Raw genomic sequence first — 15,000 nt, 5'->3', positions numbered from 1 at the left:
CGTCACTTTATTCTCGTTCCCGTCGGCTGCTTGCACTGACTCGGAAGAGCTAGAACTCGCCATAATGTCACTTTGAAAGCCTGCGGTAAACTGACACTAAACAGGGGCAAACCGTGCGAAAAAAAGCTAGTGTTACAACTGGGGAAACAAGCGTTTCCTATTAGCATAAACTGCTTGTGAGAGGAGAGCGCACATTTACAGTTCTGAGCACTCAGAGTGCTGCCACGTATCACAGCCAGGCTGGCCGGGCCGTGGTGGGGGGGGGGACGGGGGAAAAACGCGATACTTGGCAACAACAGAGGTCAGTAGTACAAAGGTAAAGTATGCTAATTGTAGCTAAAGGGTGGTGGTACTGATAGACAATACCAGCTGGAGCCTGCTTGGCCGCACTTATTCAAAATTTACTAGAATCGCAAACGCAACGCTCCGCCGTTATGTCCTTTTTGCCGAGCGTCGCAAACGCGATGATCCACATTTAAGGGGTTAAAGCAATTGGACGATAGTTGGAGGGTTGGGAGTGGTCACCCTTCTTTGGAACTGGCTGAATGAGAGCAAACTTCCAGCAAGAAGGAAAGCTACAAGTTGACAAAGGCGAAAGAGTTTGCCTAGGCAGGGTGTAAGCACAGAAGCACAGTTCTTGAGAACAACAGGAGGGACCCCTTCAGGCCCATATGCCTTGTTAGTACTGAGGCCAGTGATGGCAGAAAATACATCAGCTGAAGAAATTTCAATGTCAGCCATGAGGAAGTCAGAGGGGGGAAGTGATGGAGGAACAGCACTGGAATCGTCTAAGGTGGAATTGGAGGAGAAAGTCTGTGCAAAAAGATCTGCTTTATCAGTAGAAGAAATAGCTACAGAACCATCAGAGTAGAAAAGAGGAGGGAAGGATGATGAGGTAAAGTTGTTAGAAAGATTTTTGGCAAGGTGCCAGAAGGAGCGGGAAGAATTCGAGTTGGAGAGTTGAGAGCATTTAGGATGGATGAAATTATTTTTAGTAGAGCGAAGAACAGACTTAGCACAATTCCGGGCAGAAACATAAAGATGATGTGATTCAGGGGTGGGTTGGCTCCAGTACCTTTTGTAGGCCCTCTCCTTGTTGTGGACAGCATTAGAACATGCGTGATTAAACCAAGGCTTTCTTGCGTTAGTCAAAGGATATGAGAAAGGAATGTATGCTTCCATGCCCGAGAGAATAACCTCCGTAATGCACAAGGCACCCTCAGATGGCTGCCGGCCATGGAAGCAATAATCATTCCAGGGAAAATCAAAGAAGCACTGCCTGAGGGCCTCCCAGTCTGCGGCTCCAAAATGCCACAGATGACGTTTCCCTGGAGGGTCCACAGGCCGTACCGGAGTGATAGGACAGGTTAAGGTAATAAGGTTGTGCTTGGAGGAGCCCAACGCAGAGAAAAGATTAACAGAGTAAGCAGAAGGATTAATTGTGAGGAAGAGGTCAAGTATGTTGGAGCTCTCTCCAAGGCGGTCAGGGATACGGGTAGGGTGCTGTACAAGCTGCTCTAGGTCATTAAGGATAGAAAAGATGTAGGCTTGTTCACCAGGTGGATCAGTGAAAGGAGAGGAGAGCCAAAGATGGTGGTGAACATTGAAATCTCCTAAAATGGAGATTTCAGAGAAAGGAGAAATGGATAGAATGTGTTCCATCATAGAAGTAAGATAGTCGAACAATTTTTGATAATCAGTAGAATTAGGGGATAAGTAAACAGCACAGATATATTTAGTCAGAGAATGACAGGAAAGCCGAAGCCAGAGTGTAGATAATTCAGAAGAATCGAGTTCAGGAACACGAGAGCAAGATAAGTCGTTGCGTATATATACACAACAGCCACCTTTGGCTTTGAAATTAGTATAGAGAAAGTAGGAGGATCCAGAAAAGGGTTTGCTGTTAGTTGCCTTAGACAGCTGAGTCTCAGTTAGAAAAAGAAGGTGAGGTTTAGAAGAGGAGAGGTGGTGCTCAACAGAGCGAAAGTTAGAGGAAAGGCCGCGAATGTTGCAGAAATGAAGAAGAAGAGAGTCAGACACCGGTTCCAGGCACCTCGAGTCGTCACCGGGAGAGGTGCTTGTACTGTCCTTGTGCAGGGATTTTGAAGCAAGAGGTAACCTTATAATGCATATCTTTTTTGTCGATCTCTCTACCTGTGTATGTAACTATGTATCTATGTTGAATGTATACATATATACGAGTATATATATATATATATATATATATATATATATATATATATATATATATATATATGTATATATATATATATGTATATATATATATATGAATATATATATATATATATATATATATATATATATATATATATATATATATATATATATATATATAATATATATATATATATATATATATATATATATATATATATATATATATATATATATATATATATATATATATATACATATATATATATATATAATTATATATATATATATATATATTAATATATATATATATTTATTTATTTATTTATATAATTCATGGATTTATACGTATATGTATGTGTGCATATGTGCCTCTCTGCATACGTGTGTCCAAATGTATGTATAAATGTGTCCTTTTGCTCATTCCTAATCTTGTGATTATAATTACTGCAACATCTTTGTACCATGTATGGGTCACTGTACAGTATGACTTTGTTCATTATGTTGCGTGTAATGATAATTACTTCTATACCTTCTACGCCCTAAGCCATCAGTGAATCATTTTTTGTTCTCGTGCACCTTTTCCTGCTTGGCCTTCAGCAACAATGTTTCCCAGAATGTTGGGGTTTGTACTGAATGGTAAATAAAGAATCTAAATAAAAAATTAAGAGTAGTTTTGTTTTCTATTGAATAATAATTTATGTGCTCTGTAATTTAAAGCTAATTATTTTCTAAAGTATTTGTCAAAAACAATACTTTATAGTTTTTTTATGTACTCAATACATATTGTACCTCGCATGCCTCGAATGGGGTCAGTCGGGATTGCCCTCAATAAATCTTTAAAGTCTTTCAAGTCTACGATTTGTTTTTTTCCTGCATTTGTCCACATTTTCCTCCGTTCTTAATTGTACTCAGTATGACAGTTTTCCCTCTGAATGCATCTATGTAGCTTATACCTTTGCTTCCTGCAAGGCTATCAGCAACAAACTTTTTTTAGTGTTGTGGCTTGATTTGAATGGTGAATAAAGAATCAAAACGTAAATTTTCATACATATGTGCATATATATGTGCATATATTTCTAATTTTCTCTTTCATAAAACTTTGTGTGTGATATGTATGTTTTGCTACTGTAATTCTTCACTCTTTTTAACGTCATATAAAGTGGTGTTTCCTGTCTCTGCAACTACAGTATACCCAATGTCATAATTAGCCTTATGTATGTATCAGTGTGGTTCCTTTGCACTTTTGTTCCCTTCCTGCTTGGCCTTCAGTGACCTCGTTTCCCAGAGTGCTAGGGTTTGTACTGATAGGTATATAAAAATGCTAAATGAGTATTAAAAACTGAGGGAACCGGGCCTTTTTAAACAACTTTACTAAACTGTGAAGTTGAGACGTAAGTGAAGCCCAGAGATTTCCCTTCTTTAAATGTGGTATCATAGCTCTGGCCATGTCCACCTCTTCACTAAGTAATACGCCATCTGTGAGTGGATGCAGTTATAACATACGGCAGTACACATTAACTTATGTCATAGTGGAATCGAATTTGGAATTACTGTGGTTTCTCATTAATTCATGGACGGCCTTTCATATTTTCTGTTGAAATGAGTCTTTTACAGGTTACTTCTCATTTTTCCTGAATTACCCTACCTACATTGCGGCAGGTGGTGGCGACCATTATTCCAGTCACTTGATGTAGTGCTGGCTACTTCTTCATTCACATTTATCATTATTTTTTCTGTCTGCCCTCCTTCTCCTATTTTCCTTATTTTTCTGTCACTGTCATTGCTCTTCTTTCCTTTCCAGGTGACTTTATATTGAGTGACAATCCTACTGATTTGCTGTAAGCCAGGAAAGCATTTACACCGCTGGGTGGTAACCATAAAACCAACCCACAGGTGTTTCCTAAATGTCAGCAGGTGGGTTGGAGGGTTAATGCCCCTCCCCATAAAACAACTAACTCAACGACAAACGACCACCCCTTACGGGATTATTGCATCTGGCTGTTGACAGGCAGAGATTTACTCTAGACAACTTTATTATTCTGTCATACCAGAAGAAACAAGTAGTGCCAGGCACAACAAACCTTGCCCGACGGCAGTTGTTTTATTGCTGTTTAATACTGAAACGGGACTGCCAGTTAAGCCTATATGTCCCACTGTCATGAACGTTTGCACGACGTGCCACGATCTTCATGTCTTCGCGTCGCTGCATGTTATCATGAGTAACGTGGCGTGATTTATATGGGACTTCCCGTATCTTGATAATAGTAACTATCGTCTTCAACGAGATTCGTGTTATAACCCCCTGAATATCCGTGTCCTTGAGATTGACTTTTCAAGTTCACTAAGGTAAAATGTCTTCGTGCCAAATGAAAGCCCATAATACGAGTTCCTATATGTTCATAACAGTAAATATCTCTATTTTCAATCTGTTTCAAGTTATAGCCCTCTGAAAATCCATAACCTCGATTATGACATTTCATGGTACCCAGTTACCGCCAAAATTTTATCACTTTCTTTCGGGAACAGTGCCCAATTATTTTGAAAGTTTTGTGTAATTTATTTCACACATTTTTCCGTAATGCTGCTAACAAACAAACATCAATGAAGCAAACAAATAAAATCAACAAAAAACAATGCCTCGCCAGACTCCATCATCTGGATGAGGTAAAAAGAGAAAAGAGCTTGGATCGGAATGATATATATATCCAAACCTAAGTTTTAGTCGGGTGGTAAGTGATATTGTCTGTTGCCTAAAGGACGCGAGTTCGATCTCAGGATGGGGCAGGGAACGGTCCGACAATCTGAAATTCATAAAAATCGAGTTTAACGATATTCCACACGACCCACCGACATGTCATAAAAACACTGCTGCTGATACCATCCCATCTGTCCTGAATAAGGCAGGCCAAGTATGTAATCAATAATGGTATGTATTATGGGTGTTAATGGCCAAATGATAACATGTGAAGGTGTGTGACATGTAGGACTACTGAAGACTTTTGGAAATGGACTGTCAAGTCCATGCCCAGAGTTGGACTAGCAATAAAATAGTAATAATAATAATAATAATAATAATAATAATAATATAAATAACAATAATAATAATATAAATAACAATAATAATAATAATAATAATAATAATAATAATATAAATAACAATAATAATAATAATAATAATTCATAATTTTTTTAACTTCCCATATCCCTGTGGGAAGTTTTCTTGTTTTTGTCAACATTATTATTATTCCTACTCATTTTAAAATTGCAATATTTCAAAGGCCATTTGGCCTAGAGTCTTCAAACTTGGTCATCCTAGCCAGACAATTGTCCTTTTCTTTTGGCCAAATATGATGACAATCTGTCAACCGGATCTCTGGATATTAGCCGGAACACAGAAAAGTGACTAGGCACGCCATCTCAAGAATCATTTAAGCTAGAAAGCTGAAATTTTACTATGATACAGCCTTGCGTGCGGACACAGTGCAGAAAGGAGTAAGATTCCAATTGGTTGATTATTCTCTGAGATCCCCTGGGGCCCAAAATTGGAACTTTTCCAGAAATTCTGGATGTCATCTAATTTTCCATGAAAGATTGAAGCTAGATCTACCATACTTGGTGGACCTATAGACTGTGATGACCCAAGGTGACATGCACAAGATCAGTGACATGAACCTCAGGATTCTTTTATAGCTCGACTTCTAGTAGGCAATGGCTCTGGGAAGTTTTTCTTTATCAAAATTGCCCCCAGATAATTTTACGATGTTATAGTTATTATCATTATTACTATTACTAACAAGAAAGAGCACTCAGAAACTGAAACAGAACTGGTCAATGAATCGAATATATGACTTAACTGCTCCTCTGACCGTGACCTTCAAAAAATTATTCTCAAAATTGAACAATTTCGTTCTTGCATAACCCTTAACACCTCCAGTATTTTAGGTTCAAATTAGACCAAATCTCTTTGAGTTCATCTTGTTTGGTGGCCTTGACCTTTGACCTCCCTCAGTGACCTTGACCTATGACCTTCCTCGGTAACCTTAGCTTTCGAGTGATTGTTCTTAATATCATATCTTTAGACTCCTGCTCGGGAAGTGAGAGCAGATGCCTTTTTCTTAACGTGTGTGTGTGTGTGTGTGTGTGTGTGTGTGTGTGTGTGCAAATGCAAAATAATTAAAAAGGTCTTAATCCAATTTAAAAGAAATCTGGTGTGGGAGGTACAGGGACAGCGATGACATTAAGCTATTGTTTTTCTAGCAATTTGATAGTTCTAAAAAAAAAAAAAAAATAGATTTACTCCCTGACTGCCCTTCAATCCATCCACCAAGTTATGATAAAATCAAGCACACACATACATACACACACACACACACACACACACACACACACACACACACACACACACTAGATCTAATATTTAGATCTAATATTTACAATATTTATTTGCTAGATTTAATATTTACAAGGCAAGAAAATGATATTGACAGTTTAATATATCACCCTCCACTCGGCAAAAGCGATCATGCAGTACTAAACTATAACTTCAGGATAGCATATGACATAGTAAACAGCAATGATAGTTCCAAAAGGGCCTAAACTATAAAAAGGGAAATTATCAAGACCTAAAGAAGTATTTCTTAGAAGTTGATTGGGAAAATGAGCTTAGAGGACAAGATTTAAACGCTGTATATAAAAAAATTTGTGAATTTTATGAAATAGGAGTCCAGAAGTACATCCCACAGCACAAAGAAGCAGATAAGAAAATACAGAAATGGTTCAATACAGAATGTAAAAAATCAAAAGAAAGAAGAGATTTGTTGTGGAATAGATACAGAAGGCACAATAGTGAAAAGGCGTACAATAATTACAAACAGGCAAGAAACGACTATATAAGAATAAGGAGGGAACCCCAAAAACAGTTTGAGGAGGATATAATAAATAAAAGTAGTGATCAACCAAAGCTGTTTTACAGCTATATCAGAAGCAAAACTAACGTAAAAGATATAATACAATCCATTACGGATGAGGGAATCACTTATACACAAGAGAAAGATAATTGTGAAGCACTAAATAAGAATTTCCAATTAGTTTTTACAGAAGAAAAAAAATTTGAGAGGGACTATGTGGAACACGCATGTCCACACATACTACCAGATATACAAATAGCAGAAAAAGTAATACAGGAGGAGTTAAGTAGATTAGACAGAGGAAAAGCAAGTGGTCCTGATGAAATTTCATGTTGGGTATTACGAGAATGTGCAAAGGGAGTTATGTAAACCATTATTTTTAATTTTCATGAAATCCTTGAGTCAAGGTAAACTACCAGATATTTGGAAAAAAGCAAATATTGTCCCCTTATTCAAGAAAGGAAATAGAAAAAATCCACTCAGCTACCGACCAGTATCACTGACCAGTGATGTAAGCAAGGTATTAGAAAAACTTATAAGAAAAGCTTGGGTAAATCATCTAGAAGAACACAATATGATAACAGAAAGACAGTTTGGTTTCAGAAAAGGATAATCATGTGTTACTAATCTGTTAAGCTACTATGACAGAGTAACAAACACAGTACAGGAAAGGGAAGAATGGGTGGACAGTATCTATTTAGATTTCAAAAAAGATTTTGACACAGTACCACACCAAAGACTTTTATGGAAACTGTACCATCAAGGAGGAATTCGAGGCAAACTGTTTTGTTGGATGCAAGACTTTCTCATAAAAAGAGAAATGAGGACAGTACTAAGAGGAAACTACTCATCATGGAAAGAAGTGACTAGTGGAGTACCACAGGGTTCAGTGCTGGCACCAATCATGTTTTTAGTGTATGTAAATGATATAAACAGTAACACTGGAAATGAGAGCTATCTGAATATGTTTGCAGATGATACAAAAATACAAAGGAGAATTACTAACACAGACTCTTGTAAAGAGCTACAAGAAGAATTAAATAAACTTCGTGAATGGAGTAGTACATGGCAAATGGAATTCAATGTGGACAAGTGTCATGTAATCAAGTTTGGTAAAAGTGGAAAAAGACCTGATTGGGATTATAAGTTAGGAAATAAAACCCTATATACATCAGAAAGAGAGAAAGACCTAGGTGTGATTATCAATAACAGACTATCTCCGGCTGACCACATCAGCGAGAAGGTACGGAACATGTATACACTGCTTGCAAATATGAGAATAGCATTCACATACATAAATGAAGACATGCTAAGAAGGATAATAACATCATTCATTAGACCAACCCTGGAATATGCATCAGTAGTCTGGAGTCCTCATCTCAAAAAGCACATAGACAAGATTGAAAAAGTTCAAAGGGCCGCTACAAGATGGATACCAAGCTTAAGGGACCTAAGCTACGAAGAAAGACTAAATAAACTGAATCTACCAACACTATAGGAGAGAAGGAAAAGAGGTGACATGATAATGCTATATAAATGCATATCAGGAAAGGAGAAAATAGACATAAATGATTACTTAATATATGGAGAAGCATCAGCAAGAGGACACTGCAAAAAACTGCATAAGAAGAGAGGTGATAAAGACGTAAGGAAATTCAGTTTCCCAAACAGAGCAATTGATCAATGGAATGCACTACCGAATGAAATAGTGTGTGCCAAAACAATTCACAAATTTAAGGTTATGTACGATAAATATGGTTTAAGACACGGGACAGTACGAGCTTGACTCATTCCTGTAAAGATACAATTAGGTAAGAACAATTAGGTAAGGTAAGAACACACACACACACACACACACACACACACACACACACACACACACACACACACACACACACAAGGGTCAAAATCTGACCTGAACCCATCCCCCAAGTCTGTTGTAAACTGGATGATAACTGCTTAAGTTGAATTTGCTACATCAAATTTTTAGCTATTTTATTTAGGTTATTTACCAGTATTTTACAAATGTCCACGGTACATAACTCTTGCACGATTGGTCCAATACAAACGTAAGTTTTTTCTCCATATAAATAAACAGCCATATAAATAATAATCCAATAAACTAAATTATACTGAGCACCAAAATAACCTTCTATAACACAAATAATATTATAGCATAACATTAAATGACTGGTTCAGTGTTTGCAAAGCTTCAAGTTTATACAGTTAAGAACTTTGTATATGTACTTACATTACTCAACCGTGTGGCCCCCATCACCAAATAAACTGCCTAAGCTATTTACATCAAGCACTTCACACTCATCACACAGGTTCGCATACAACTCACATTCCAGGAGCATTCTGTCTGTTTAATTATGGCTCTGCTGCATGACAGTCGCTGCTCTCGTGGCGGGCAGTTCCATCTGATTCTTTCAATCTTAAGGCTATGAGACATTAAACATACCCTTGTGAACACTTGTCGTGTGTAATCCAGAATGTACCTGCTGTCAGAATAAACTTAACCCCTTTGCGCACAATGACACAATGTAAGTCATAATCCTTGCAATCTGAAGAGTAACCAATGATGCAACATGACGCAACTTCCCTATAAATGGTCGTAGAAACTTTTCCTGTCAAAGTTGAGGGTGGCCAGGTCTAGGAGAAATATATGGCAACACCCGGGAGCTTATCGGAAGGGTAAGCGACCTATATTTAGCTCAGTATTCTCCCATCAGTCAGGCTGGAAGGGTGTGTGAGCGCATGGCCGGGCATTTAAACTCGCATTTCCCACTACTGCACTATCCATACTTTATGTGTGTATAGTGATACTGTTTTTTTTTTTTTGCAAGGAAGAAGGACCCAAAGGCCATGACCCCGCAGTAACAGTTCCCTCCAAGAGAAAAACAAAATACAATAGAGAGCCAAATTCAAGATCTGATCATTTTGAGATGCCTGGACACACTGCATTTCAAAGACTGGATATCATAGGCAGCAGGAAATACAGACAGAGGGAGACAGTTCCAGAGCTGACCTGTTGCATAAATGAAAGTCTGGGAGTAACGGTTAATGCTTGCTTTAGAGAGTTGGACAGAAAAGGGATGAGAGTTTGCTGCCAGATAGGTGCTACACGCCCGTCGTATAGGTGGAGGAATGCAGGCAGACAGTTCAGAGGAGCAGAGACCATTAAAGTAGAAAGAAGAAAAGAGATAAAGATGCAACAGTGCGGCGAAGAGACAGAGGTTGAAGGGAGTCAGTAAGAGGAGGAGAGTTAATGAGACGAAAAGCCTTTGACTCCACCCTATTGAGAAGAGCTGTATGTGGGGAGCCTCCCCACACATGAGAGTTGTACTCCAAACAGGGGCGGATAAAACCCCTGTATAGAGTCAACAATTGTGCAGGGATAAAGAAAGAGCGGAGTCAGCTTAGCACACCCAATCTCTTGGAAGCAGATTTTACAAGAGATGTAATATGATCTTTCCAAGATAAGTCCCAAGTAAATGAAACCCCAAGCATGTTCAAGGATGATGCAGGATCAAGCTGAATATTATTAAACATTAGTGGGTATACCTGTGGAAGATTTTGTCGGGTTGATAGGTGTAAGAACTGAGTCTCAGATGCATTAAAAACAACCATATTATTTTTATCCCAGTCAGAGATACGAGCCAAGTCAGACATTAGGTGTGCCATAGCCTCATCCCTTGTTTGTTGAAGTAACTGTTGAGATGGGCGTTGCGGGAACCGAATGGAAAGGTGAAGGGTGGAGTCATCAGCGTATAAATGGTTAGGGTTAGATGTACAGCTTAGAAGATCATTGATGAATAAAAGGAAGAGAGTTGGTGATAGGATAGAGCCCTGAGGAACACCACTGTTGATAGATCTAGGAGAACGATGGCCGTCTACAACAGCGGCTATAGAATGACCAGAAAGGAAGCTAGCGATGAAGGCACAGATAGAAGGATAGAAAACGTAGGAGGGCAGTTTGGAAATTAAAGATTTATGCCAGACTCGATCGAAAGCCTTTGAGATGTCAAGTGCAATGGCAAAACTTTCGCCAAAGTCCCGAAAGGAGGATGACCAGGAGTCTGAAAGGTAGGTGGGAAGATCGCCAGTGGAGCGTCCCTGACGGAACCCATACTGACGATTGGAAAGAAGGTTGTGATAGGAAAGATGCCTTAAAATTTTTCTATTGAGAATTGACTCGAAAACTTTTGAAATACAGGACGTTAAAGCAATTGGACGATAGTTGGAGGGTTAGGAGTGGTCACCCTTCTTTGGGACTGGCTGAATTAGAGCAAACCTCCAGCAAGAAGGAAAAGTACAAGTTGACAGACAAAGGTGAAAGAGTTTGCCTAGGCAGGGTGTAAGCACAGAAGCACAGTTCTTGAGAACAACAGGAGGGACCCCATTAGGCCCATATGCCTTGTTAGTACTGAGGCCAGTGATGGCAGAAAATACATCAGCTGAAGAAATTTAAATGTCAGCCATGAGGAAGTCAGAGGGGGGAAGTGATGGAGGAACAGCACCAGAATCGTCTAAGGTGGAATTGGAGGAGAAAGTCTGTGCGAAGAGATCTGCTTTATCAGTAGAAGAAATAGCTACAGAACCATCAGAGTAGAAAAGAGGAGGGAAGGATGATGAGGTAAAGTTGTTAGAAAGATTTTTGGCAAGTTGCCAGAAGGAGCGGGAAGAATTCGAGTTGGAGAGTTGAGAGCATTTAGCATGGATGAAATTATTTTTAGTAGAGCGAAGAACAGACTTAGCACGATTCCGGGCAGAAATGTAAAAATGATGTGATTCAGGGGTGGGTTCGCTCCAGTACCTTTTGTAGGCCCTCTCCTTGTTGCGGACAGCATTAGAACAAGCATGATTAAACCAAGGCTTTCTTGCGTTAGTCAAAGAATATGAGAAAGGAATGTATACTTCCATGTCCAAGAGAATAACCTCCGTAATGCGCAAGGCACACTCAGATGGCTCACGGCCATGGAAGCAATAATCATTCCAGGGAAAATCAAAGAAGTACTGCCTGAGGGCCTCCCAGTCTGAGGCTCCAAAATGCCACAGACGACGTTTCCCTGGAGGGTCCACAGGCCGTACAGGAGTAATAGGACAGGTTAAGGCAATAAGGTTGTGATCGGAGGAGCCCAACGGAGAGAAAAGATTAACAGAGTAAGCAGAAGGATTAGTTGTGAGGAAGAGGTCAAATATGTTGGAGCTCTCTCCAAGGTGGTCAGGGATACGAGTAGGGTGCTGTACAAGCTGCTCTAGGTCATTAAGGATAGAAAAGATGTAGGCTTGTTCACCAGGTGGATTCGTGAAAGGAGAGGAGAGCCAAAGGTGGTGGTGAACATTGAAATCTCCTAGAATGAAGATTTCAGAGAAAGAAGAAATGGATAGAATGTGTTCCATCATAGAAGTAAGATAGTCGAAGAATTTTTGATAGTTAGTAGAATTAGGGGATAAGTAAACAGCACAGATATATTTAGTCTGAGAATGACAGGAAAGCCGAAGCCAGAGTGTAGAGAATTCAGAAGAATCAAGTTCAGGAACACGAGAGCAAGATAAGTCGTTGCGTATATATACACAACAGCCACCTTTGGCTTTGAAATGAGTACAGAGAAAGTAGGAGGATACAGAAAGGGGTTTGCTGTCAGTTGCCTCAGACAGCTGAGTCTCCATTAGAAAAAGAGGGTGAGGTTTAGAGGAGGAGAGGTGGTGCTCAACAGAGTGAAAGTTAGAGGAAAGGCCGCGAATGTTGCAGAAATGAAGAAGGAGAGAGTCAGACAGTGGTTCCAGGCACCTCGAGTCGTCATCGGGAGAGGGGCGGATGGTGGGGGCATTTATGGTCCCCCCCCCTGGGGACTCCGAGGCTTGATGAAGAGACGCCATTTTGTTGAATTTTGAATAGGAAGTGTAGTGTGTACTGTGCATGTAGTTTGGTGTAGATAGTTAGAGAAATTTGTACTGGAGAGCATGCTGGCCTACTCTCTGTGTAACTGAGACACTGAAAAAGTTCAGCAAAGGGGAATGGTCAGGAACTAGTCCTGAGGGCTGATGAAACGGGAGCTCCAGCACTCCCTGTCATCAGCTTTCCATCCACCTCGGGAGTACTGCCCTGCTCGACTGGTGCTACAGTCTACTCCTCGCAGTGTGCTTGTGAAGAACGTTTATAAGTGTTTCTTATATATTTTCAGAGAAAGGTAGATTTGAACATTCATAACTGATTTTAACGTTCCCCTGCAGTTTTATACATTACAGAAAAATGTCTCGCAAGGGGTTATCTCAAAATGAGTACATGAAATACTTGTTCAGTGGCAGTGAGAGTGAGGAATGTGATAGTGAAACAGACAGAGAATATGTTGAGGAGGCGAGAGTGAGGATCAGGAGAGCAAGGGTGAAATCTGACCCGAGCAGTGATAAGGGGAAAGCCGCGGTCAAGGTCGCGGCGATAAGCACAACAGAGTAGTAGTAGCACCACCACTACCACCACTCTTTTCACCACTAGTGTTACTACTACTACTCCTGTTACTGCCCTTACACCTATTACAACTGACACCACTGCCATCACTCCTATGACAACTGATACCACTGCCATCACTCCTATGACAAATGATACCACTGCCATCACTCCCATGACAACTGACACCACTGCCATCACTCCTATGACAGCTGACACCACTGCCATCACTCCTATGACAACTGACACCACTGCCATCACTCCACACACACACACACACACACACACACACACACACACAGGCTGTGATCGTACCTGTCGTCCTCTCTGCAACTCCATCTCCTCTCAAGAAACACTACAACACTGCTAGAGGACGTGAGTAACCACCTTATTTGTCTAGTTTTTATAATATTGTACTGTAAGGTATAAAATGTGCGTTTATTGTATACTTCTAATAGGGAAAATGTGGTGCATTTCATTGCTATTCTCTCAGTCATTATACTTGTACAGTATAGGTCGCATCAAAAATCTGAAGAAAGCTTGATCAAGCTGATGATTTCTTATGCATCCTTATATAAAGCAAAGTAACCTATGTGTGAAAATAATTGGGGAAAAGTTACGAAAGACGAACATAACCTATGGGCCGGAGCTTAGGTGCTGTCATCATGCACAACCCATCGTAACTTTTCAAAATTCATTTTCTCCATAACATTAAGGGTTATAACACTGTGAATTATATCATGGGCTTCCTTAACCTTTGGGCTACAAAACTGGATAGAATTTACATATATGTTTGTTACAGTGTCACTAACAACATATGAAATAATAAACAAATCAGACTCTTTTAGGCAATTTTCATGTTTTTTTTTTTTTTTCATTTACTCAAAAACTAATGGACGTATCAACTTGAAACTTTCACAGATGAAAGATCGTGAAATTCTGCATATAGACATGTCCTTGCAACTGCGCATCACGGGAAAAAATTTTCACGGTGATGTTGGAAATTTATGAGAAGCTAGTTTTCACCTCAATTAGGTTTACTCAGGCTTCATTTATGTACATTTATTTATCTGTTTTATGTTTTTTTTTAGCTTATAGTATAAATATCAACAAATATGATGGGAAGTGATTTATAACACTATAAGCACTTTCCGAGGGTAAACTGGGCCATAGAAATTTTTTCCTTACCACGCGAGCGGAGCCAGCCTAAGTGAGGTTTTGGTTCTGTGCATGGAAATGAAAATTATTGGAAACTTATGGTGCGCGTGGGGGGTTAATGCATACAGTCCAGTATTTCTTTCTGAATTATATGTGGTATACTTTGTAGCAGTGATTGGTTTGTTTTTCGTTAACTCAGTTAATCTTGCCAGTGTGTTAATGTTACTATCAACCTGCAATACTTTGCACATAAACCTATGGCCTGATGTATTTGCTTCTCGACATAGATTGTAATAAAATTAA

This window comes from Coenobita brevimanus, chromosome 52 (genome assembly GCF_032717465.1).
Source record: "Coenobita brevimanus isolate Jiangsu-jjx chromosome 52, ASM3271746v2, whole genome shotgun sequence".
NCBI classification, from domain to species: domain Eukaryota; kingdom Metazoa; phylum Arthropoda; class Malacostraca; order Decapoda; family Coenobitidae; genus Coenobita; species Coenobita brevimanus.
This window is presented reverse-complemented; position numbering follows the sequence as displayed.